This window comes from Balaenoptera borealis, assembly GCF_965194805.1.
Source record: "Balaenoptera borealis genome assembly, chromosome: 15".
Lineage (NCBI taxonomy): Eukaryota > Metazoa > Chordata > Mammalia > Artiodactyla > Balaenopteridae > Balaenoptera > Balaenoptera borealis.
This window is the reverse complement of record NC_138871.1, coordinates 34,337,503-34,364,360: the sequence shown is the minus strand read 5'-3', so window position 1 is coordinate 34,364,360 and position 26,858 is coordinate 34,337,503. Positions and strand designations below refer to the sequence as shown.

The window sequence follows — 26,858 nt, the reverse complement described above, 5'->3', positions numbered from 1 at the left end:
TTGTGTTTCCATATGAATTGTAAAATTTTTTGTTCTAATTCTGTGAAAAATGCCATTGGTAGTTTGATAGGGATTTCACTGAATCTGTAGATTGCTTTGGGTAGTACAGTCATTTTCACAATATTGATTCTTCCAATCCAAGAACATGGTATATCTCTCCATCTGTTTGTATCATCTTTAATTTCTTTCATCATTGTTTTATAGTTTTCTGAGTGCAAGTCTTTCGCCTACTTAGGCAAGTTTATTCCTAGGTATTTTATTCTTTTTTGTTGCAATGGTAAATGGGAGTGTTTCCTTAATTTTTCTGAGAGGAAGAGATTTAAGGACTTCAAATGAAATAGACGTTTCCTTTCCTGACAGATCCTAAAGAGCTGTATTGAAAGTGATCTTCAAACTATCAATTTTAATTTTATCTATTGGATATAATTTTATACTTGCAGTTATAGCCATTTCAGTTGATTTTCATGACTCTTCGGCAATTTTTATTAGTTATAGTTAGTGATTTGATCTTTCTATTAGATGACATAATAATTGTACATTTTGGAAAAGTAATTATGCATATTTCTACTTCTGACTGAGTATGAAGTAAAAACTATATCTCTGAAAGAACTAGATTGACTAATGGGGTTTTGAATACTTAATCAGTGTCCCAATTCTTTTAATGAAGAGAACTGAATTAATAATAGCAAATGAAAAAAATAAATAAATAAAATAATAGCAAATGTTTTGTTTGGCAGAATTATAGGATAATGAACAAAAAACCATCATTCAGAATAGGCTCCTCTTAATCTATGGACCAAGGCAGGAAGTATCCTAAGCCACTGACTGCCCATTGGAATAACCTGGGAAGCATTTAAATAAATACCAGTGTCCATCTGAGGATATCATCTATGCATCAATATTTTTAAAAAGCTCCTCAGGCAATTTTAATTAGCATCCAGTGTTCAGAACCACTAAGTTATCCTCAGTTAGACTCATCCCAATATTTACTAAGCCCAATACTGCTAAAATTGAGATTAGAATTATGAAACAAAATATATTGAGTCTTAGTTACGGCCCTTAAAGCTTCATTGCACTGGGAGAATTATTTTAAATGAAACAAAAAATTTCAAAGACAGCATTATTAAGAGCCAAGTATGGTAGAGAATTTGTTCTAAAGGTGTTCTGAGAAGAAAGAAATCATAAAGGAGTGGTGATTAGAGAAAACTTCTGGGAGAAGCTAAGACTCAGTCTGTAACCAAGCAGGACCCTATGGGACCTTCCCAGAACACACACCCCCACATGTCCTCTGCCTGCCTCTTGTTTGTAGAAAAGTTTAGCTTCCTAGGCCTTCCCTGAGTTCCAAAGAACAAATTTAATCAGAGAAGTGAGAAAAGGCAGAAACAAAGGAAAGCAATCAAACAAGACAAAATAATTATAGTTTAGCCATTAAACAAAGCCAAGGACCTTTAGTTTCTCCTCAAGGCCCATGATAATATTCTGAGCCATATCCTTTGAGCTGTTTTGCAGATACTGAAACCCCTACCAGGTAGAAGAAGTTAAAATGAATGCTGACCATAAGCATGTAGACTCCAGACCGGTTGGAACCAGAAGGTTGATTATGTTGATTCCCAATTACCTCACCACCAACCAATCAGAAGAATGTCTGTGAGCTGATCATGCATCCTACAACCCTCTCCATCACCCTATCTTTAAAAAACCTTTCCCTGAAAGCCACCAGGGAGTTCAGGTGTTTTGAGCATTAACAGCCCAGACTCCTTGTTTTGTGCCTACAATTAACTCTGCACTTTCCTTCACCACAATCCAGTATGAGCATATCCAAATCTGGTTCAGTAACAAGTCTGGGCTTCTAAGTGTGATAGCTCTAGTGGATAGCCAGCCTCCAAGATGACTCCCAATAATCCCCACTCCTGGTATTCACATCCTTGTAGCTTTCATATTATTCTCCTTTATCCCCTCTCACAACTTTGGAGGAAGCCAGTAGTGATGACATGCAAGCAGCTTATGGAGAGGCCTATGTGGGAAGGAATGGAGGCGTTGGCTAACAGACAACAGCCATGTGAGTGAGTTTGTAAGTGGATTCTTTAACACCAGCCAAGTCTTGAGATGACTGCAGCATCTGCTGATACCTGGACTGCCACCTGGTGAAAGACCTTGAGACAGAACAATTCAGGCCAAGAATAGAAGATGAGGCATTGGGAAGAACATAATGAGCAAAGGAATGAAGTGCGACTGAAATGATATTGCTGCAATATTCTGGCTGGAGACACAGGTATGTTGCCTATGGGTGTGTGTTGGGGGGGGCAAAAATTATTGAGGATATTGAAAGATTTACTAAATACTAGATGTGAGAGGGAATAAGAAGCCATTGGGCTTTTGTTTTATTTCTCCTCTAAAAATTTTGGAAACATATTTTAAAAAACATAATAATTCAAATGTAGAGGGGAAAATATTTTGTTGTTTGTAAATTAGCAAAAGAAAAATATATATGTTTTACATAAAGAAAGATGAGAGCCACTCAAAAAATGTTTTTGTGCAAAGGGTTTGAGTAGAACAGATTTGATATAGGAGGGGAGATGCATCAATCACTAGTAAACACTGAAACTAACAACAAATTTATATACCATAGATCAGTAGCCTGGCCTTTAATCTAAAAACATCTAACTATGTTTTATAGAGACAACAAAATCCTTTTCTTCACTAAGACTTGCTTTCCAATATTGATTCCAATCGACTTCAAATATATTTACTAAAGGTCATCACATTAACAAACATTAATTGAGTGTCTTATACATTTTTCACACAGCCACTTATTTCCTACAAGCATATGCATACTAAATTGAAAGTTCAAGGGCAGCAACTTTTAATTTTTTCATGATGTTATGACAGGAGCAGGAAAGAATTTTATGAATGAAAATTCACCTGGTTTAAGTACAGGCTGACAACCTTCTTTTAGCAGTTGGAATGTTTTCCTAAAGAGTTTTGCCTTAGGCAAGTCTCTGCTTTTAGAATAAATCAAATCAAGTTCAATTTTATCAGTGTTTTACTTTTGGCTCACTGTTTATTTTGCAAGTAAAACTCAAAATCAACAGTTGGGTTTAGGGTGAACATTAAGGAAATTGTGCCCACACTGCAGGGTCTGTATGAACCACCCTTGGGGGGTAATTTATTTGCTATTTTCCACATTATTTTGGAAAAGCAGATAGAACATCTTGCCTCCTAAATTAAAAGAATTTTTTTTTCCATTTTAAAACAATGTACATTTACTACATAAATTTCTGAAAGTCAGAAAAATAGAAGGAATTGTTTTTAATGTACATTGTAATATCACAAGCAGAAGAGATCACTATTCTATTCTTCTTTCTTCCCTTCTGACATTGTTTTTCTTATATATATATATTTGGATGGTATTATATAATTATGATTATTCAGGATTCACAATTTTTATCCTGTTTCTCCCCCAACTTGGAATTCATCATTTTATTCATTCAACAAATATTCATTGAGCAATACAGCATACATTCGTACTTTAATTTTATACACATAATTTTTAATAGCTGCATAAAATCCCATAAAATACTTTTACCATAGCTTATTTAACCAACTTTCTATTATTGGATGTTAAGTTTCCTATTACTTTTTGACCTGAAAATTTTCTTTTTTTCTTTTGATTCTTAGTTTCTTTTAATTGGAAAAATAATACATACAAATCATAAATCCAAACAGTAAAAAAGGGTTTACATGACCTCCCGTCCATACCTCCAAATTCCTAGTCTTTCTCTTATTATCTGTTTCACATCTCCTTCTTTCAAAACAGTCTACATATATACAAACTGCCTTTTTATCCTATACAAATAGAAGCATGCTATATACAATGTTTTCAATGCTTTATACCTTATTTTTCATTTTTATCTCAACTACATGGAATTAGTCCCTTATCTGCAGAAGACTCTTGATATTATAGGGAGAAATGATTAAGTATCATTTACTTAATCAGTTCCCTATTGATGTATACCTAGATTATTTACGATTTTTTTCTAGGTCTCTAGCCTATTGCATTGGTTAGTTAGTATGGCTTGAACAATGTTAATTTGTTCCTCACTTTAATAGGGAAGTATCTAGTTATCCAACATTAAGCACGATCCTGGCTTTTGGGTTCAGATAGAAAATCTTGTTAAGGAATTATCCATCTATTATTATATTAATGTTATAAAAATCAAGAATGGATGTATTTTTGGTATCTATGGCAATGAATGCAATTTTCTCCATTGATCTATTAATTGGTGGCAGTATATTAAAATTTTTCTTAGAATCAAGTCATCTCTATACTCCTAGGAATTTAGGCAATATTTAGAGTTCCAATCATACTGTATATACAATTTGAATCATTTATTTTTACCTTAGCATAACAAAATCTTTTATGATTTTATTTTAAATCCTTTATAAATATTATTTTATTGACTGCATAATTTTCTATCTAGCAGATTCATTATTATTTTCTTCTTTTTCTATTGTTGAGTATTTAATTTTCCATTTCAAGCTATTCTAAACAATGGGGAACAGATTAAACAATTTTCTGACAAATGCAGTATAACTCAGATGTATGCCTCAGTCTTCTAGCCGTAAGGGTTTTAACATTTGAATTCAAATAATTTGAGTGTCCATCTCACTGTGGTGGAAAATCTTGTGTGTACCCCAATGTGTATCTTTGAGGATCACCTGGGGCTTGCTTCTAACCATCACATCTACTTCAGATTTTTGGCTTCTGCTGAATTTTGATCTCATTTATCTCTGAATTCTTAAGGAATTTCCCTTTTCTTTCTTTTGTTGACTCAACAAAGATCAGAACCCTTTTTAAAAATTCTCCAAAGCACAATCCAAACAAGGCAGTTTTCGAAGATAGTTATGTATAATAGACTTTTATTGTTGATATAGTGAGTACTTACCCTGAGTTATAGTACAATTGATGAGATTAATATTAGACATTCATGTTCTTAAAAGTTCTTTGGCCATTTGTGCTATTGAGAACTAGTCGTTTTGTGACTTTTCCTTGAACGTTATTTTCCAGCTTCTCCTTTCACCTCTGTACTGTCCAGAGATGAGCTGTCCCTCTCTCATGCCTGTCCTTAAAAATTGAAAATCCTTCCTATTTATTATGCAGAGCAATTCAGTGCTCTCTTTATTTACCCTTATCTCACAACCAGCCACATCCCAAGACCTATCTTCCACAACTGAAATGATCCTTCAATTTTTTTCTTTTTTCTAATCAAAAGACATTTCTCTCCTAGGAAGAATTGCCCCTCCAGATCTTAACCCACTCCCACAGCCCCATTTCAACCCTCTCCAGGACTGCTGATCAGTTTAGAACATAGTCCTGAGTCTTTAACAGGATGAGCTGGATAATGCTGCACTAGCACTTGTGTGGCATTCCTTCCTGTAGTTTTTAAGCCTTCTGATAATGTGGTAATTATCTGCCTTCTCTGTTGATGGAAGAATTAGATTGTTGGGATCCTAACATGATGTATCTGTCAGCAGCATTGATTCATCATCACTGAATGCCAAGGTTTTCTCTGATTTGAAAGACTGGAGGATTAATTGATTGGCATCTTTCACCTCCTCCCTCTCCCCAGTTTTTAATTCCCTCTGCATTCTTGCCTATGTTTCTGCTGCCTGTTTTATTCACTAAGAGACATATCATGGTATAGGGGGTGGGAGTTGGGAAGGTTGGACATAGTGCATTCATTCTTTCCTTTAGGCACTAATCTAACTTGTATTTTGTTTAGAAATCTTCTGAGCAGTGCGTAATGGGTTAGGAATTTTTTTCTCCTATTTTGTCCTATAAACCCTCCAGCCAAGCATTCCTCTGTGGCTTCCACTGGCCTCTCAGAACTGTCTCTGGTTAGGTTATGTTTGTCCTCTTTATATACAAGAGATTGGACTTATATTTAGTGTGTTGATATAGGAATTATGATCCCTATGTATCGTGTGTGAGTTACATATATTCAGCTGAGCACAGAATAGTGAATGCTCTCTATCTACAAACAGTAACAGTTCAATGATCAGAATCTGAGTGTTGATTCGTCTCACAAGACTTTCCTTAAATATCTTAACTAGGACTTTGGATCTGGCTTGCTTCCCCTTATGGCTAGAAATTGTCATGGTCGTCAGCATCCTCAATCACCTCTCTCCACTCTGCTTTCTAGAGTTGCACTCCTCCTACTGTCTCTTTCCTGCCTATAACCAGTGGACAAGAAATGCCACGCAGAGCTCTAAGAGAGGTCAAGGGCACAGAGGGTGTCAGGAATGGCCAGGTGGTGAGAAATGAAGTCACAGAAGCAGATGACATTAAGAGTAAGTGTGAAGAAAGGAGAGTCATGAGTCAAGGGTGTGTGTATTGCTGAATGGGAGGAGGAAAGCCCTAGAAGTATCAGAAAGGAACAATCCAGTTAAGCATGATTCATGCTAACAGTGTGCTTCCAACACTAATTACTCATGGGGGAAAAAAACTGCACACAGAGCACTCCTCTCTGAAGTTATTCATTTAATATAGATAATTGATATGTGACTAAATCTCTTATTTATATTGGTCAGAGACAAAATCCAAGCATAATCCTCAAACGTTATTTACGTTTATAATTCCAACACACCTGCACTACCTTTTTCCAGCACAAAAAAGGCAAATGAGTGGTCAGTACTTCTCTTATTCTTCCAAGTCTAGGGTGAGGATACAAATTCCAGTGAACTGATCACCATTTGAGTCAACTTGAGGACAAAAGAAAAACTGGTAATAAGGATCTTAACAACTCAAATGTGGAGTGATAGGTTCCCAAAATATGATTTTTTGATGTCTCACTGAGGTGACTCTGGGTTCAGAGTCCTTGCATTTCATTTCTGATGCCACCACTTACATACAAGTCCTTGGAAGTGAGGCAGTTAACCTCACTGAGCCTTATTTTCCTCATCTCTTAGAGAAGTTGAAAAGAATAAATGAGATAATATGTATAATTCACATACTTGGCCCACAGTAAGCACTGAATAAATGCAAGCCATTACTATGACCCAGACGGTGATTAAATAAATGCTAGCGACCACAGTATTCTCAGGTGCTCAAGCTCAAGACCTGGGAGGCATCCTAATCCTACCCTGTCTCACTGCCTCATCAAATCTTTGACAAAGTCCTGCTTTCTTACTTTCAGTGTAAGTCCTAAATCCCTGCTCTTGTCCCCACTTCCACTGTGAGCACTCACGCCCAAGCCACCACCATCACTCATGCCCAAGTCACTTCCATCCACCTCCTCACGGGTCCTGCACTTCTACCCTTGTCTTCTTCAGTTCGTTCCCCAAACTGTAGCCAGAGTAGACTTGTAAAACTACAAAACCTATTGCTAGTGGGGGCATTTATAAACTGTCTGCTACTTCTCTCCATTCTTAGAATAAACCCAAACTCAGCGTCATGGCCTGTGGGGCCTGGCTGAATTTGGCTCCTGTTACTTTTCCCAGCTCCATCTTGTTCCACTGTCCTACTCACTCTCTGACGTTCAGCCAGTGACCACATTTCAGTTCCTGGTCGACATCAAGCCCTTTCTCCAGCACTTGCTCTTCTCTCAGCTTGCCCTACTCCTTCTCCCTTTCTCTGAATGGTTGGCTCATTATCATTCAGACCTCAGCTTAGGTGTTGCCTTATAGGAAAGCCTTCTCCATCAGTCCAGTCCAAGGTAGCCGCCTCCAGTAACTGTTAGCTCATCACCTGGCTTTTTTCTCCATGGCATTCATCACAACCTGGAATAATAATCTGCATTTTTTTGTTGTCTTACTGAGTCTCTGTACCTTGCACTAGAATGTCAGCCCCATGAGGGCAGAGATGACTCTTGTTTTTTGTTGTATCTCTAGGGCTTGGCACTTAGTAGGTGATCAATAAGTATTTGTTAAAATATTGAATAAATAAGTAAGTTGTGCTTCTAGGGGTGAAACACATGTGTATAAACTACACCCTAAGCTTAGGATGTGAATATGTGTGCATGTCAGAGTGCGTGTGTGTGAACATGTGTGTATGTGATTGTGTGAGTGTAAGGGTGCACTATTGCATATGAATATGCATGGGAAGGTGTGAATGTATGTGAGTGTATGCCTGTGAATACATGTATGAGTGAGGGTGTGTTACTGCCTGTGTATGTGTGTGAGAATGTATCAGTGTGTGTGAATATGTGTGTGTTTGTATATTTGAAGAACATTAGAGAAACTTGATTTCTCTGATTTGACTTGAATTAAATACTTTAATTAAATACTTAACAATTAAGGTTTAATCAAGCCCTTTAATTAAAATGATCCCATGATGACAAACTAGTGTTAGAACAAAGGAATATTTTATAGTCTTCTACATTAAGAGATTGACCTCATGAAGTTAATCACTAAAATGGGATATGTTGAGTAAGAACTGTGGGATTTTTGTTAAATCCTATGGGAACACAAGGCTTTCTCTATTTATCTCCTCTTCAAGGAGACAACGCTGTGATGTGCAGGGATTTGCTGGGTAAATGCATACCTTTCCTGCCTAGCACCCATGCCATTCCTGCTACCTGGCATTTTCTGGTCTCGCCTCTTTGCTTGGCTGAGGTCAACTCATCTCCCAGGTCTCAGTTCAAATGTTTGATCCTCAGAGACTCCTTCCCCAACCCACTCGCCTGATCCCACACTAGGATAGATGCCCTTCTTATTTGTTCCCAAAGAACCCTGTACTTCTCTTTGGATGCAAGCACACAATCAGTTACCCTTGTGATACTTAGGAATTCACTGCCTGTCTCCTTCTGTAAGCTCCAGCAGTGCAGAGACCTCCCCTTTCTTGTTCATTATCACATCCCAGCATCTGACATAACATCTGACATAAGTAAGTGCTCAATAAAAGCTTATGGAATAAATAAAAAGGAAAACCATTTCCATATATATATGTATATAATTATATATATACATAATTAAAATATTTAAAATAAATCTACCACATAGATACATCTAACAAATGATTACCTTTCCCAAGGAACGGCAGGACTTGCTTGGTGTGTGACACACACACATAGATACTCAATAAATAGATGTCAATCAATTGAACCTCAAACTCATACTACTTTGTGTCTATGAACAATGACATTTTGAGGTCAGACCACCTAATTGGAATCCAAGTTCTGTCGCTTATTAGCTATACAGACCTTGGGAAATTTACATGGCCTCTCTGAGGCTCAATTTGCTTCTCTGTAAAATGGAGTTTCTAATGGTATCTTCCTCAAAATAATGCTGTAAGAATTAAATAAACACTTTGCACCATACCTGGCATAGAATGAGTGCTCAATAAATATTGGAAAGAAAAACAAGACTACCAGAAATCATCATTCAAACATTTAACATTTCAACATTTTAGCATTCCAGCCTTTAGAATGGGGTATATAAAAATGTGTTTTTAACCTAATAGTGGGAAAGGATTTCTTAAGCAAAATTTCTAAAGTGTGAAAGATGAGGCAGAAAATCAATGCACCTAATTACATCAGAATTAAGGATTTCTGTTCAATTAAGGTCGTCATGGAAAGAGTAAGTAGATAAATGGCAGAATATGAGAAGGCACTTGTAATTCCTAACTGATAAGGGATTATTAGCTTATAAAATAAAAGGAACTCCTACAAATCAACAAGAAAAACACAACTGTGTAACTGTGGACAAGAGATATGAACAAAAAAATTTATAGACAATAAAATCTCCCCCAAAATTATTATGAGCATAATAATTACTTAAATTAATTTTTATCAGGGAAACACAAATAAATAAACAATGAATTATGCATTTATACCAATTACTCTCACCAGAATTAGAAGCTGGAAAATGCCAAATGTTGGCAGGGATGGGGCATATAGGGAGTATAAACTGGGGCAGCCATCCTGGAGAGCTGTGTAAGTACTTAGTCAAGTTAGATATATACATGCCAATTCTGCTCCTGAGTATCTATCCCAGGTGGATTCTCATACAGTGTCTTAGAAGATATATCTATCAGGATAAGCTCAGTTTAGCTGTGAGACATAGAATCCCAAAATCTCAGTGGTTGAAACAGTTCAAGTTCATTTCTTGTTCTTACTGTATGTCCATCACACATTGGCAGAGACCTCTTTACTCACCTAGTCTCTTCGAGACCCATGTTGATAAAGCCATCCTGTTTCGAACATTGCTCATCCCTGTACCAGAGGGAAAAAGCATGTTTTGGGGATTCCTGAATGGGCAATTAAATGCTCTAGCCCACAAGTGACACATGTCACTCTTCATACAATTCATTGGCCAGAACTAGGTATATGGTCCATCTGACTACAAGGAGGTCAGGAATTACAACCTACCTTGTGCTACCATAGAGGACTAATCTGCCATCACAAGGGACATATGCAAGAGTACCCACTGGAAGGATTAGGCGATGGGAGCAACAGATTAGATACATATGTCAACTTTATTTAGTTGACTAAAAAAAAAAAAAAAAAAATAGAATGAGATCAACGCCATTTATGTAAAAATACATGCATATAAAATTATATACATTTCCATGGCTTCACCCTTTAGACCTAAGGCTCTGCCCTCTGAGTCATTCTTCCTTTATCTTGAAGGGTAGCACATGTTTGCACCTCAGTAGTTTTATCATTCTGTTTCTTACTTGTAGCATTTGGGGAGTCCAATTAGCCTTACTTAATTTTATTTATCCTTTCTTTGCCCCTTTTGGTCTAAACTGGCAGTGTCTGTGCAACAACTGTCAGTTTTGGTGTAACACTTTAAAAAACTTTTTGAGTCTCCCATATATATTACAAAATTCACACCATTAGACAAAATAGTCTTCCAAATACCTTTTCTGGAATCACCCCATGTCTATCCTCACTTCTACTGACATGGCTGAGGGTATCCATGAGTCACATACACCTAATCACTTCCTCAAAAGCTTCTCCAGCTATACCCTTGGCCTTCTTTCCAGAGCACATTTTCCTAACAGTGAATCTCCTGATTCTGATGTTTTTGCAGTCTGGATAGGCTAAGAGTTTCCAAAATCATCAAGTCCTGGTTCCCTTTTACTTAACAGATTTTCCCTCAATTTATCTCGTTTCACTCATTTTACTACAAACAGCAAGAAGAAACCAGGCTGAACTTTCAACATTTTGCTTGGAAATCTCAGCTAAGCAAATTCTCTTTTTCATACAACCTTGTAGAATACAATTCAGCTAGATTTCCTGCCTGCCACTATACAGCGAGAATCCCCTTTCCTCCACTTTCCTTCTGAGCCCTCACCAGCAGCAACTTTAACATTCATAATTCTGCCAACAATTTCTTTATGACACTACATGGATTCTCTAAAACAATATAGGTTTTCTCTATCATGCTCATCTCTTCCTTCTCAGCCCTCACCAGCAGCATATTTAATACCCATTTTTCTACCAACAGTTTATTTAAGGCAATCTAGGCTTTTTCTGTCATACATCTCAAAATTCTTCCAGCCTCTACTCATTCCTCAATTCCAAAGCCACTTCCACATTTTTATGCGTGTGCTAACAGCAGCATCCCATTCTCGGTACCAAAGCTATATTGGTTTCCTGTGCCTGCTGTAACAGATTACAGAAACTTAGTGACTTAAAAAAACAGAAATTTATTCTGTACAGTTCTGGAGGCCAGAAGTCCAAAAGCATTTTCACGAGAACCGCAATCAAGATATCTACAGGCTCACGTTCCTGCGAAATCTCTAGGGGAGAATCCATTCCTTGTCTCTTCTAGCTTCTGGTGGCTAGTGGCATTCCTTGGCTTTTGGCTTCATCATTCTAATCTGTCTCCATGGTCACATTGCCTGAATTTCCTTTGGGGAGACATTATTCAGTCTATAACAAACATTTATAGATATACTCATATGATCTTTCATATATAATGAAATCTTTCATATATAATTTCATTTAAGAAATTATATTACTCTGTTTCCTCGTGTTCAACCATTCTTGCATTCTGGAAAAAACTCTACATAATAATCACTTTATGCTTTTGAAGCCTTTACAGTATTCCATTTTATAACTCTTCCATACTTTAACCAAACTTCACTGATAAACATTAAGGTTATTTTCTTTCTGTATTATTTCATTACTATAAAATCCCTACATACATACACACAATCTTTGTGTACTTGGTCAGTTATTTCGTTGGAATATATTCCTAGGAATAAAATTGCTGAGGCAAAAAATGTATACATTTAAAATTTTTATTTATCTTATTAAATTGTCCCTAGAAATTTTCCAATTTAAAATCTCATCGGGCTTCCCTGGTGGCGCAGTGGTTGAGAATCTGCCTGCCAAGGCAGGGGACACGGGTTCGAGCCCTGGTCTGGGAGGATCCCGCATGCCGCGGGGCAACTAGGCCCGTGAGCCACAGCTACTGAGCCTGCGCGTCTGGAGCCTGTGCTCCGCAACGGGAGAGGCCGCGATGGTGAGAGGCCCGCGCACCGCGATGAAGAGTGGCCCCCACTTGCCGCAGCTGGAGAGAGCCCTCGCACAGAAGTGAAGACCCAACACAGTCAAAAATAAATATAAATAAATTAATTAATAAAAAAAAATGTACTTTAAAAAAAAAATGGTTAATTGAGGCTCTTCCTTTAAAAAAAAAAAAAAAAAATCTCATCTCACTTAAGAGAGTTCACTATTTCCCCCACACCCTGCTCAGTTCAGATTACTAACAGTTGATTATTATGAGAGGCAAAACATATTATTTCACTTTGCATTGCTTTGATTAGTATTTGAAAATCTGTTTTGTCTCTATCACTTTTTCATTTTCTCTCCCAATTATCAATCTGTTGATTTGCAAGAGCTTCTATATATTAAGATAGTAGCCTTTTATATTAAGATAATAACTTTCTGTACAGGTTTAAACTGTATTTTAGCATTTTGTCATTTTTCTCTCTGTTAATATTGCCTTTGGTTATACAAAAGTTTAACATTTTTAGGAAATAGAATATGCATCCCTCTCATAAAAGTTTCTGGGTGTAATATTGTTTAAGAAAGGCCTTTCTAACTCCAAGAATATTGGCCATTTCTGTTAATGTGACCTTACCTGCCATTGCAGAATGGCTTAGGGCATTCAGGTTTCATTTGTTATTTTCTAGATACTTCTGGGCCTTCTCGAGGGTTCTTTTTAATAGAATCCAAGTCTGCCTCTTGAATGCCAAGGCTAGTGTAGAAATATTCTGAAGAGATGTCCTGATCAACTTTTTACATCAAAAGAGTGTTTCCTTTAGCTATTGTTCATTTTTATTCTGGATTTATAAAGTTTGAGCACTTTTTCCTCTTCTGTTCTCCTTCACTCTAAGCTGAAATCACTGTGATCCAGATACAAATGACTTAAATAAGAGAGGGCACAAGCACCTGAAGGATCTCACACAGGTCTAATCTCAAAGGTTATGTTGGGGCTGATTCTGAGAGTCATAAAGTGTGGTGTATGACAGCCAAAGTGTGGTGTCTGAACAGCAGCTATGACAAACTCCTTAGGTCTTGTCATTTCATGTAATATTTTAATCCCAAGGATACACAAAGAAAAATAACTTGCCTGATGTTAAAACTTAGAGATAAAGTCTACTGAGAGCCTGTATTCACATGCCAGTTCCAGACAATACAGGTGTGCATTTTTTTCCCCTAAGTTAAGTGTTCATTCAGGGTCATCAAAAGTCCAGATGAAGAACAATTTTAAAAGATGTACCTTCATAAGAGTTTATTTTTCTCCCTCTGAATTCTTAATCAGGTCCCTATTTGGACTGTTGGCGTTCATCTTAATCACTTCTCAGAACCCTTTCTTTCCAGTATTAACTAATATCAGGGAATGGCTGAGAGATATCAATTAAATTTTGCTCATGCTGGGCTCTCTTGGGGATTTGATGCTTCCCTTTTTAGTTGTTATAAATGCAGATCCCTTCAGGGAATCCACCCTTGCAAGGCCTGTCATCCTTGCTTCCCTCAATGAGGTCATCACAACACACCTAGTTTTTGTGCTTTTCTTCTATAATTAATTTCTTTGAATCACTGAATAACTTTATCTACCTTCTGCCGTACACTTCTTATTTTCTCTGATATCCTTATTTGTAATAAGTCAACCAGAATTGAGCACAACATGGCTTTTCCCTTCAGTGATGCTGAAATAACTTCTGTGACTCATGGCTCTGTGCACTGAGCGGTGACTGGGCAGCCTGTGATTGTTTGCTTGTTTAAGCACTTGTTTGCTAGATTATTTAACTGCTGGTTTAATTGTGCCTCACTGAGAGTTCTGCTCTTTGTTAATCCTTGTTATCATTTGAGTGCTATTCACTAAATACATCTTTCTCTTAATCTAAGTGGTTCGAGTCAAATATTTACCTTATTTCCTCAATTTTAAGATTACTTCCCCACCCTCACATTTTCACATTTCTGCAACTAGAATATGTTCTCAATTTATCATGCACATTTAATGTGGTGTTTTTCCCCCAAAAGACTGTTACTAAATCTTCCTTTGTCCTTTGTCTTACAAAGAATAGCTTCTTAGAATCCTGGAGGTACAATGAGTCACAGGTACATGAGATTTTGTTATGAGTTTGAGACACTAATGTATACTGGAACTCCTTTCTTTTTTAACTTTACTCCTCAGATAGCAAAGTCTTAGGGTTAAAATATATATGTATTTGCCTTTTGTGGATTTAGGCCTGAGGTTTTATAGTTTGGTATTTTTGACTCTCTTTCCTCTTTGCCAATTATTTCTACTGGATCAGTATTGGAAAGTAACTAATCCTGGAGACCCTCTCTGCTTCGCCTACATCTATCATCTCCTTTTCACTTACACACACATATGCTTTATCATAAACTCCTGGCCATTTGGTTTTTTCCCTAAATTCTTTGCCCTCAAGTCTATGCACAAAGTCTTACCTGTTGCACTTTATCAAAAGCTTTGTTGAGGTCAAGGGTGGATTATGTGTAAACTCTATTTTCTCTGTCTTGGCTCTTCCTCATAAATTTTCATGGAATTTTAACTGCTGAATCCCTTTAACTCCAAAAAGAGAGTAGGTAAAATGCCAAGTTTAAACACTGAAGTTCTATGTTTGCTCAGCTTTCAAAAATCTAAAGACATCTTTAGTAGCTATCAGCTTTTAAATATTTTTTTAATCAATGTGTGTACTGGATGCAAACATATTTTCAGATATCAAATGGAAGTTTGATAGGAAGATGGAAAATAAGTATAAGTATACATTTGTAACTATTAAAAATATGAGTGATTTTGCTTAAAATCTAAATAATTACTAGCATATTCATTTCTATAGACATATACACAATTAGATATGTGACTACGGATTACATAAAATTGACCTCTATGATTGCATATGTGTATATAAACATGTGTAAATTTAGGCATATGTTTATAAACATACATAATCCATTTAGTGGGGTACAATAGAAACAAGGTTCAGATTCTAGCTCTACCATTTTCTTACTTTGTGAAACTAGGTCATTTAAATATTGTAATCCTCAGCTTTTACATCTGTAAAATGACTATAAGACAATAATGCCTGCCTTACATACCAAAGAGGGCTATACCAAGAATCATTCAAAAAAAATTTAAGCTACAAAATACTTTATAAATATTGATAATACTTGATGATATTTATACAGATATTCCTCTTTACTTACAAAAAATCCCATCTTCTTCAAATTGTATATTTTGTCAATAATTCAGCATAGATTTTTAAATTTATAACCAATATGTAACACAAAAGAATTAAAACTTTCTCTTCTAAAAATCAGCAAATTGTTTTTAGATATATTGTATGTCAATATATAATATATATACATATAATTCATTGTATATATTTATTGTATTGTATATAGTTGTATATGGTTTTAGAGAACATAAATTTATAGTATAAATTTACAACAGATGTTGACTTATTTTCAATGCTTTAGCTCAGAAAACCCATAAAAAAAGGCAAAATTTACTTTTAAAAGTGTCATTTATTCCCTAGCTTCTTAGCTTTAGCATATCCAAAATGCAATTTGTTGAAATAATGGTATGTTTTAAGTTAATCTACAGTCAGTATGGTCTGTGAGGCATTATTATACTGGAGTTTCTGGACACCAAAGCCACCCTAGAAATGTCTCAGGAGAAGGCCCTGGGTCTCACTGAGTCAAATATCTAGAACCAACCCCTATAATACATGCTTGTTGAGACTTGCATTTATATTTTCTTTGTTACAGCTTTTAAATGTAAAGAAACTTTCACAGCAGCCATGCCCAAGAATCTTCAGGAACTTAACTGCAAAACCAACTAGGTGGAGTCAGTTTGGACAAACTCTTTATCCTGGAGGCTCCAGTCTTGTGTTAAAAGTACTTTTTCTTTTCTATCAGGGTAAAGAGCCTTCTAGCCTATGTTGGCTACTCTCAGGTAGAAAGAGTAGACAGGGACAAGCAACACCCAGTGATGTACAACTAGGATTACATTTCCCAAGGAGATATTAGAAAGTAAACTACTGTATCTCTCTTCTCCCCACTCCCACATTCATAAATGTGCCTGTACCCATCTCCTGAATTTACCACTCTCCCATTAAGCGGTGGAGTATAATTCCTCTCTCCTTGAATCTGGGGAAGGCTTGAGAATTGGTTTGTAACCAGTTGAATATGTCAGAAGTGACACTGCATGACTTCTGAGGCTAGGTAATAAAAGGAGACATAGCTTATGCCTTGTACACTGGGACACCAGCCTTCAGATCTCATAACTTCCATGGAAGAAATCCGCTTATTCTGTCATGCTGTGAGAGAGCCTAGCCCACATGGAGAAACCACGTGCTGCATTCCAGCCAACAGCTCCAGCTGCAGTCCTAGTTGACCACCGACATCACTGTCAAACATAAGTAAAGATGCCTTCACATGATTTCAGTCCCTGGCATTTGTATCTTACCAACTGAGGCACCAGACATCAAGCGGCAGAGGCAAGCCAACCCTACTGTGCCCTCTCTGAACTCTTGACCCAGAGAAACTGTAAGGATAATAAAATGGTAATTTTATGTAGCTAAGTTTGGGGGTAGTTTGTTTCATAGCAATAGTAACTGGAATACCTCCCCTTTGGATCTAGCTGGCCTCTTGACTTGCTTTAGTCAACAGAATGAAGAGAAAGTGACAGTGTGCCTGTTTTGAACATAGGATTCAAGAGGACTTTCCTGTTTCCATTTCTGTGCCTCAGCTGTCACGATGAGAACATGTCTAGAGTCACCTGCTGGTGGATGAGAGACATGTGGAACATACTTGAGTCATCCCAGCTGAGGCCAGCCTAGATCAGCCTACAGCCATCCCAAATCCAGACATGAAGCCAAGCCACCTACCTCACCGCTCCAGACAGAGAAGCAAAAAAATGTGTTTTGTCGAATGCCACTAAGGTTGTAGGGTTGTTTGTTGAGCAGCATTATTGTGGCAGGGGATGACGGGTACGCCACTTTAAAAAGCCAAAGCAAAAAGTATTAATGCACCCTCTCTTGATCTCATAGTCCTCTTTCTTAACTGCCTTATATCAGCACTTTCCTTCGAAGCAAAACTCTTTAGTCTAGTTACCTACTTACTTAATTTCCACTTCCTTACCTCCTAGTCTCTCCTCAGCCCTAATCATTCTGACTTCTGCCCCCACCACTACACTGAAATCACTCTCTTCAACATCTGCAGTTACTCTCGCGATGCCAAATCTGACATACTTGTTGCTTCATTATCTTCCTGGACCCTTCAGCAGCATTCACCTTGTTTGAGCATAGGTACTCCTTTTTTTTTTTTTTTTTTTTTTTTTTCTAGGTACTCCTTTTTCAAACACCTTTTTTCTTTTAGCTTCTGAGACACCTCCACATTTTCTTCCTACTTCTTTGGCTGCTCCCTTTTATCTCTTTTGCTGGTTCATTCTTTTATTCATTTATTTAAAAAAAAATCTATTGAGCACCTACTATGTGTCAAGCATTTTGGGGTGTGTTGTGGTCACAGCAGTGAAAACAGACAAAATGCTTGCCCTTGTAGGGCTTAGGTTTTAGTGAGAGGAGACAGAAAATGAGCAAATGAATATGTAGACATATATGCCACATGGTGATAAGTTCTATGGAGAAAAATAAAGCAGAGGAAGAGGGAGACATAGTGATAAGGATGGGATCGGTGTTAATGTTTTAGATAAGGTGGTCAGTGAAGCCTTCACTGAATGGGTGACATTTGCACAGACACCAGAAGAACATGAGGGCGTAAGCCAGATGGCTCTCTGAGGGCGGAGGGTCCCAGACCAAAGGAACGGCAACTGCAAATGTCCTCATTCAGGACTGTGGTTACCATGTCCCTAGGCCTCTTTTTCTTCTTTCCTTTTATTATACTCATTTTCAAATCAATTGCTTAGCTTTTTATATTGGAAGTTTAATTTAAGAAAAAAAAAAAAACAAGAACAAAAACCCAATCCTTCACAAATATCTCAGTTTGGCACAGTTTATTAGGGTATGAGGAAAGAAATTGACCTGTCATCTTGGATCATTTGCTCAAGTCTTCTGGAATGTGGTCTCTGACCCCTACACAGAAGGCCACTTACTGCCTATCTTCTAAATGTTGATTCTGCAAGGTTCAGGTTTAGCCCCTCTTTTCTCTTTACATTTGTGCCTAGGGTGAGCTCACCCATTTACAAAGTTTTAAATGCCATCAATGCTCAAGTTGACATTTTAGTCAAGACCTTACTTCTGAGCTTCGGATTTAAATATCCAACTGTACCCTTGACATCTGCACTTGGGCATCTCAAACTTACCATGTTCAACGAGAACACTTTATTACACCAATACCCCGAAAACTCAACTGTACCTCCCCAATATGTGCTATCTTTGGAAACAGACATCCAATTTCTCAAGCCATAAGTCTGGTATCCTTGATTCCTCTATTTTACTTATATCCCAAATTCAGTTCATTAAACTTTTAGACTTGACCCCCAAAACATCTCTCAAATCCATGAACCTTTTTCCATCTCCACTTCTCCCAAGCTGTGCCAAGGCACCAGCATTGAACACTAAGTTCGTGATATTCATGTCCAGTAATAGCTACATGATTCAAGATAGAGTGTATCTACACCATATCATCACATAAACCTTTTTAACTGAATTCAATTTAAGATAAAGCAAACCTTCTAAAAGTCTGACTATACATATATGAATATGATGGCAAGTTTGATGTTTCCAACAGTAGTTTGGCACTTAGCTTATGGAACTGTATTTATGATAACTGGTGTATTCCTACATGAGTTTCAAAGTAAAAAGAAGCAAATTTTAGGTTGGAAAATATTCTGAAGAGTGGAAACGTTGTTTTTTCCAAAGTCACTTTCATGTCCACAATTTTATGAATTTTATGTGTTCTAAGATGAGGTTGACAACTCTGGCCTATCCTTACTCTAGACTAGTTTATTAAATTATTGGACTTCTGGTTTTTACAGTGTGAAAAGAGACTTTTTATGAACACGAATAACTATTATTTTAATAATAACTCATTGTGCCAAAATTTGGCATTTAAATTTATAAATAAGATCACAGCTGCTGACCTCTTTCAGTGAAGAAAAGAACAGAAGGAGTTAGCAACTCATTCTGAGAGTCCACCTAAATCAATTAGGATGTTAAATCCATGCATAAAATAATGTTTAATAAAAAAGCTTTAAAGGGAAAATCGTCTCATTTTAAATTGAATGAATGAATACAAAAGATGACATGAGGTTCCCGGATTACTGCTATGAGGCCCTAAGACACCAGACTCAGGCATTGCTAATAGTTCAACAGTAATTGGAATATTAATAGGATGTGTCATTCTGATTATATAGAATATGCATCAAAGTACTTTACCTAACACTTCTGGATTGATTGGAGAGTGGCAGAGAATAATCTGATTGTCGCTCCTCTCTGTTTAAGAGCCCCATTTCAGAATGCTTTACTCGCAGACTCTATTTGAGGACGTATTCAAAATAAAATCAATGCATTTATAACCTAATTAGCTGATCTCTATTGATTCATGTTCCAGATATTCAGTTTGCATAGCATTACTGTTTTTACTAACTACATGTAAATATATCCTGGGTGGCATGTTGGGTTAATGCATTAGTCTTTCTCCCTGAGGGAGCTAAACTACCAGCTACTGTAAGTCATCACTGAAGTACTATGTTTTCCAGTTTTCTCTTAGTCAGTCCATGTTAATAAGACTTCATATGTTTATTTAGCACTAATCTCAGCCCAGTCCTGGGCTCTGTATGTAACATTGGATTAGAAATGGTTCTGGGGGCTTCCCTGGTGGCGCAGTGGTTGAAAATCCGCCTGCCAATGCAGGGGACATGTGTTTGAGCCCTGGTCCGGGAAGATCCCACATGCCACGGAGCAACTAAGCCCATATGCCACAACTACTGAGCCTGCACTCTAGAGCCCGCGAGCCACAACTACTGAAGCCCACGTGCCTAGAGCCTGTGCTCCACAACAAGAGAGGCCACCGCAATGAGAAGCCCACGCACCACAACAAAGACCCAACATAGCCAAAAATAAATAAAATAAAATAAATTTATTTTAAAAAGCAGTCAGTTAAAAAAGTAAATAAATAAAATGGACTTTCCTAGGGAATTCCTTGGTGGTCCAGTGGTTAGGACTCCGCACTGCCACTGCATGGGGCACAGGTTCGATCCCTGGTCGGGGAATTACATCCCGCAAGCCGCGAGGCGCGGCCAAAATAAATAAAATTAAAAAAAAAAAAAAAAAGAAATGGTTCTGATGTAATGGGTTTACTGTCTAAAAGTAAAGGGGACTTTGACCTTTGAACAGTTGGCTGCTTCCGCTCCAGGGTATAAGTGAGAGGTCAGGGGTTCACTGGAACCGCATCATACAAGCGTAACCCCTTCAGGGATGTGGACCCAGTCACCTGTTCTCATCATGCTTGGCCTGAGAAAGGGCACATGACTTGCAACTTTGTTTGCCACAAATTTACCCACAAGTTGTCATATAAAAAGGAAAAAGAAGTCAGGCCATATGTTATTTCGGCCTTCTCCTGACTTAAAAAATATTGGAGTCCATGTTATGTGTTCAAGAATGGTCAGACCTCTCTAATTACGTCAAGCGAATTGATGAACTTTGCTCTCAAAACATGCAAATATTCCTTAAACTGTGGAGAAGTGGCAAAGCTCAACCTGGGGCACTGATGCAAACAGAGGCTTAAAGATGTTAGTGGCTTTCAGACTTGGATCTCTGGCTCTCTGGACTTGCTTAGGATGTCATTGATTTACTCCTTCCACAGAGGTGGAGAGAGAGAACCACGGGAGATAGGTTTAATTAATCTTAAATATCTCTGCAATTTAAGAATTGTAGGCCTGGAACAGTTCCTGTACTAACATGATTAGCAAATATTGACTTTCGAATACAATAATAATGTGTCATCTGAAACCCTTGATAAGTAACTTAAGTACTTCCTTAGCTTGCATCTTATTAAATTAGATGAGGTATGGTTGAGGAGCATTACACAAAGACATTGAAATGAAAAATCAGACCTAAGTGTTTTAACATTGATTTTAAGAGAGCTAAAAGTCACGAAGAAAACATATATGCTTCAGTTCTGCAACCTATGAATGTAAGCTATTTTCTCTGGATGGATTCCTTAAAAATGTATAATAATTTTCATGGTGCAACTGTAGTAAACATTCACAATTTGTGACCTTTTTGACAGCTGTAATCAATCATCAGATTATGTATGATGACCATATAATTTTAGTTTTATGGAAGGTTAACTTACACAGATTATGAGCTTTTGATGTTAAAATATGGAAGAAAGAGCCGGGGTGCACTAGGGTGCCCGTGAATATGGTAAGGATAATCCACCCAACTCCCTTCATAAGGTTTAACTTAAAAACGTGTACAACAAGTCAGCTAAAAATAGTTTAAAGACGTGATACTAGTCAGCTGCACCCTGACGATTCTTACTGTATTGATTAGTTTTCAAAGGCTGCACGGCATGTGTATTCTACTTACAATAGAATTGGAATGAGGGGAGAAAAGCCTCCAAATGTCATCAAAGCAAATGGTCTGTGAATGTCGCTTCAAAGCTCCTCGTTGTTAGTTGCTAGGGTATTTGGCCACAAAGCTTGTAAAGAGGTTTCTCTAGAGGGGAGGGTATGACAAAATGCACATCTTGGGCAGAAGACTTCTGCTCAAATAACAGGACACATTAATTCTTGCTTGATACATAAAATTAATTAACATTCCTTACGAAATTTTGCCCACTTTTTATCCTTTTCTTTAAAAGAAAAAAACAGGAATAGACCCCAGGCCTTTTCTGTTCTCTAATGAAATTGCAAATTGACTTGTGTTCAAATGGTGCTTGAGTAAAATGAACAATTAAAAATGTATTGCTAACAATGAGATCTATCAGCCGATCTCTTTAAGGACTAATTAGTTGCAGGAAGAATCTTTCTTTTACAACATACCAAGGAGAATAGAGCCGTGGTTGGTGGGCAGGGAGGTGTCAAGGAATAAGTTTTTAACACACGCATGAGCACACATGTATGTGCATATCCATATACACATGTGTAGGACAAGAATGCAGAAATATATGTAAGCATCTTTATGAGTTTAAACCATAAAAATTAGCTGCAGCTTCCTTGGAGGTATTTATTCCACCTTAGCTAGGATGATTGGACTGTTGCTGATTAGCTATCCATTAGTTAGCTTGAAGGCAGACAACAGATTTTACTGATCATAATTTATCATTAAAGCAGAGAAATGCTTTAGGTATTTAAATAATGTATGCAGATAAATTCACTCTTATTTTTTTTAATTACCCACCTGTACTAACCTTGTAAGAATCTTTGCCCCCTATCAGAAGTTTGCTCCCTGAGGAAATTTTCAAAGTTAACCAAAAAAGAAAAGCCCTTCTTCCTGGTTTATCAGTTCTGCATTTCAACCCACGCCTTCACAGAATATCTGATATGTTTCAGGTTACATTTGCAGTCCTTAAAAAACCTGAAATTATCTCCATGTGCGCAACTGCAGACTGAGGGCTTACCTTGCAAAATCTGATACCTCTGTCATTTCTTTAGCAAAGATTTCAGATACCGTAGGGGTAAACTGGAGCCCCCAGAGCCCACTGCAAAACTCTGGAGGAAAATGGACATAGTTTTCTTCTTCAAGACCTGTTTAAATAGGTGATGTTTTAGGAAATGTCATTTTTCTTAGGCTGCCCTAAAGTCAGATCTTCTCCCTGCCCCACTATTGTGCCAAGGCAGCCTAAAAGGGCATATTTAGCATTGAGACATTTGGTAAATACTGCTTTCTGGTGCTTCGTCTTCCCTACAGGGCGTTCCAAGAGATGAATAAGTGTGAACAGGAAGAACAAGTTTCCAGTCCTGTCAAGTTAATCAGACTAGTGTAGAATGAAGTGAAGCTTGCCGTTAGGTAAGTTGAAAACATGTAAAGAAAATCATTCAAGCAATTTGAAAGGGTTTTAGGAGAGCAAAACGTCCCCATGCATTTTCGTGTATTTGTGTGAGAGGTATGTAGATAATTGTGTAAATGTATATCATATTTGAATGGCGAATAAGCCATGTGTTTATAGAACATATACAACATATGTAAAAACATACATGGCAGCCCAGCTGGAAAAAAAAAGCCGCAATTCAAATACCGCCTGTTGAATTAAAACAAACAGACAAACAAACAAACAAACATGAATAGACCTGACCCTTTTACTTACAGGAGCAAACCCTGGTTCAGTACTAAGAACCGTATGAGGTGAGCTTATGAGGAAATTGGGAGCGATGCAATTTGGCTGTTGTTTTACCAGATTCCAGTTGGGTGCTTTGAGCCATATACCTTATGAAGGCAAAGATGCAGGAAAGGGAGAGTTACACTTGAGGGCAAGTGGGTCTTTTGGGCAAATTTTAAATGACCTTTGAAAATACATTTCCATATACTCCACTCTATTCTGGAAAATCAATTTTGGTAACTGAAGTAATCAATTTGTATATCTTTAGAGTACTAACTTCTTTGTACCACCTCCACAAAGCAGGCTGGACAAGATTTCAGGATGCAAATCCATGTTTTCATATTGAGGTCCAAAAGGGATGGCTACAGCCACCCTATTCATCCTAGTCAAGAGAGGTAGTTTATCCCCACAATCAAGAGACCGACGTTCACTGCATTAGTTTAAATCTTACTAGACCAAAGTATTTCCCAAATCACATAAAGGTTGGTATGTGATTTCCTTTTCTCAAAGGACGTGAGGTCCTGAAACTATGTTTTCATATATCTAACCTTTCCTCGTCCTTTTTTTAAAACCTTTTCAGTCACCTCACCGTCTTTAACTTCACTTTTCCTGACCTATTTCTAGTTCCCTTTCCCCACAACCTAGCATTAATCAACACGGATGGACCACATTTTAGGACCTCTTCTGGCAAAAGGAAGAGAATCTATAATTGTCAATGATCTTTCTTCTCTGCTGCTTAATATCCTATCCTGCTGGCTCTTGGGTAGAACTCAACAGCCAATTCCAAGTAGGGAACTCTTCCCTACCATCAAGTTGTTTTCCCAATTGACACCCCCATTTCATTTTTTTTTTTCATTCACAGGGTAGAGAAAGGCAGAATTGCTCTCCTTCTGAGTCAGAAGGCTGGGATTGCTTTCTCAGGTAACTGATGCAAAACGATGACGGTAAAAGACATCTGAGTATTTGTTTTGGCAGGTGACACCAGGATAACTCCAAGGTATCTCTGCCTTTTGCATGTCAAAATGTCTGTTTTAACCACCCACCTTTGTTTTCGGGGAGAGTCAACTGTCCTTCAGCCTTCCAAATGAAAGAAATCCATGCCCATGATGAGTAACATTCCAATTAAAATTCATCACGAATAGCAGGCTTTATATCTTTCTTGGATAACGTGAATCATTTTTGGTGCCGGGAAATGGACTTCGTAAACCTCCATTGTCGTAGAACATCTACTTCCACGCGAAACTGCTTTATATTCGTAAATAAAACATCAACTGACATTTTTGTCACTTATGTCTGGGTGCTGACGAAAATAATGGGTCTGCTCAGATGTTATGGGACATTGTTTATCAAGGAATGTAGGTGACGCCACAAAGTATAAGTAACGCTGTACAGCGTGGGATGATTGATCCCGGCTGCATATTTTAAAGCTCCTCTCATTGCTTATCGAAACCTTTTAGGTAATGCACTGCTCTCAGATATCATTTTATGTTTGAAAAGCTTTATAATTCATGATGAAAAGTTGCTTAGTTACCCCAAGTGAATCCATAGCTTCAATTATTCTCTGTGCAAATGGTTGGACTCCATTTTGACCAATGTTTATGGTGTTTGGCAATTTCTCAGTAGCTACTTTGCTCTGATATGATTAATTTCTTGCATAATTCCCTGCTTTGCATGTGGAGAGCTGAAATAATCTTAGTAGGTAGAAAGGAAATGAAAGACCTGTGTGTTTCAGTTTTGGAAACATCTGAAACATAACATCACTATGGAAGAATGCCAAAAACAATACCAGTTAGGCTAGATAAAGACAACCACAAGAGACATGAATGTGCTGATGAGACCCAGCCCTGGGACAGCCAGTCTTTGCCTTGTTCTATGGCCAGCTTGCCCTGCCTTCAGACATCGAGGCAGGAAAGAGGAGAAGCCCCAGAATTTACCAAACTGGACTCAATTGCCAGAAAAATACTGGCATTTTTTGCATTGATGTCTTTTCCTAAGGTTATCGTGGGTCTCTTTCTTTGACAACATGACATAAAACAAATCTTCTTGCTTATTAAGTGGCTACATATGAAGCTGCTGCCCTCGTGCAAAAGAGGAGGGACATACATAGCTGTTGAGTGAATGAATTCGTTCATTCAGGAACCATCTGTTTGGTGACTAATTGACCCTCCGAGCTGGGGAAAGTGTTGATCTCCCCCTGTCCTTAGATGATTTCTGTCGCCTGACACTCTGGAATTCTTGTATTCTCCGACATTTCTGATACTGTCTCTATTTCCTTCAACCCCATGCCTTCTCTCTATAGACTGTTGGTGTATAGTTGTGAAATGATGCCTGTGACAGGAAACATGGGGAGATAGATGGAAAGCGCATGGCTCTTGAAGTCACACCAACCCAGGTTAAAACTTGGCAAATTTCTGGCTGGCAGCCTTGGGAGAATTACTTAACCTCACATAGCCTCAGTTTCCCCACCTGAAAAATGGGACTAACGATAGAGATAATCTGTGTATACATTCTAGGAATGCTCACGTATTGTATGTAATGCTTTGGTGGCACTTTCTGCCGTATATGCCAGGTACTGCTCTAAGCGTTCACTGTACCAATAAAGTAGCTGCTATCCCCATTTTACAGCGGAAGTAACTGAAGCACAAAAGGGCCAGTGTCACACTGCTAGTAAGTGAAAGAGCCAGGATTAAAGCCTAGTCGGGCTAGCTATAGAATCTGTGCTCTCAACTACTATTCAAAGCTGCCTTCTGTCATGTAGCTGCCATTATTATTATTATTATCATTATCATTGCCATCGTTGCTATTATTATCATTATTACTACAACCCAAAGCACATGAAAGGCCTGGTGTCAAGTGAAGATAAGTGGCCCATATGGTACTAGTTAGAGCAGTATTACTGAGCGAGGCCAGCCCTTCGCTTTCAGTCTTAAAGCCTGTGGACATACATCGTCCCCATTGAGCAACCCAAAGCTGATGCCACAGCACAGCCTCCTCAGTTTTGTAAAGTGATAAGTGTTCACGTAGCCCAAGGGCTCAAGGCCGCTGTAAGCCATCGAATTTTCTTTTCTTCATTTCAAATACACATGA

The 26,858-nt window shown here is 37.7% G+C and overlaps 1 protein-coding gene across 4 annotated transcripts in view; it reads left to right on the top strand.

The window, feature by feature from the left end:
* ETAA1 (ETAA1 activator of ATR kinase) overlaps positions 1 to 24,910 on the top strand; it is an 83,871-nt gene extending 58,961 nt beyond the window's left edge. Inside the window, exons 8-10 of one of the 4 annotated variants that reach the window (XR_014234639.1) lie at positions 1,978 to 2,272; positions 6,204 to 6,351; positions 16,254 to 24,910. The gene's annotated coding sequence lies outside the window, so the exon portion shown is untranslated. Of the gene's footprint in view, positions 1 to 1,977; positions 6,352 to 16,253 lie in introns of all 4 variants that reach the window. The other 3 variants (XR_014234637.1, XR_014234638.1, XR_014234640.1) reach the window with 3 other exon arrangements.
* The last annotated feature ends 1,948 nt before the right edge of the window (positions 24,911 to 26,858 follow it).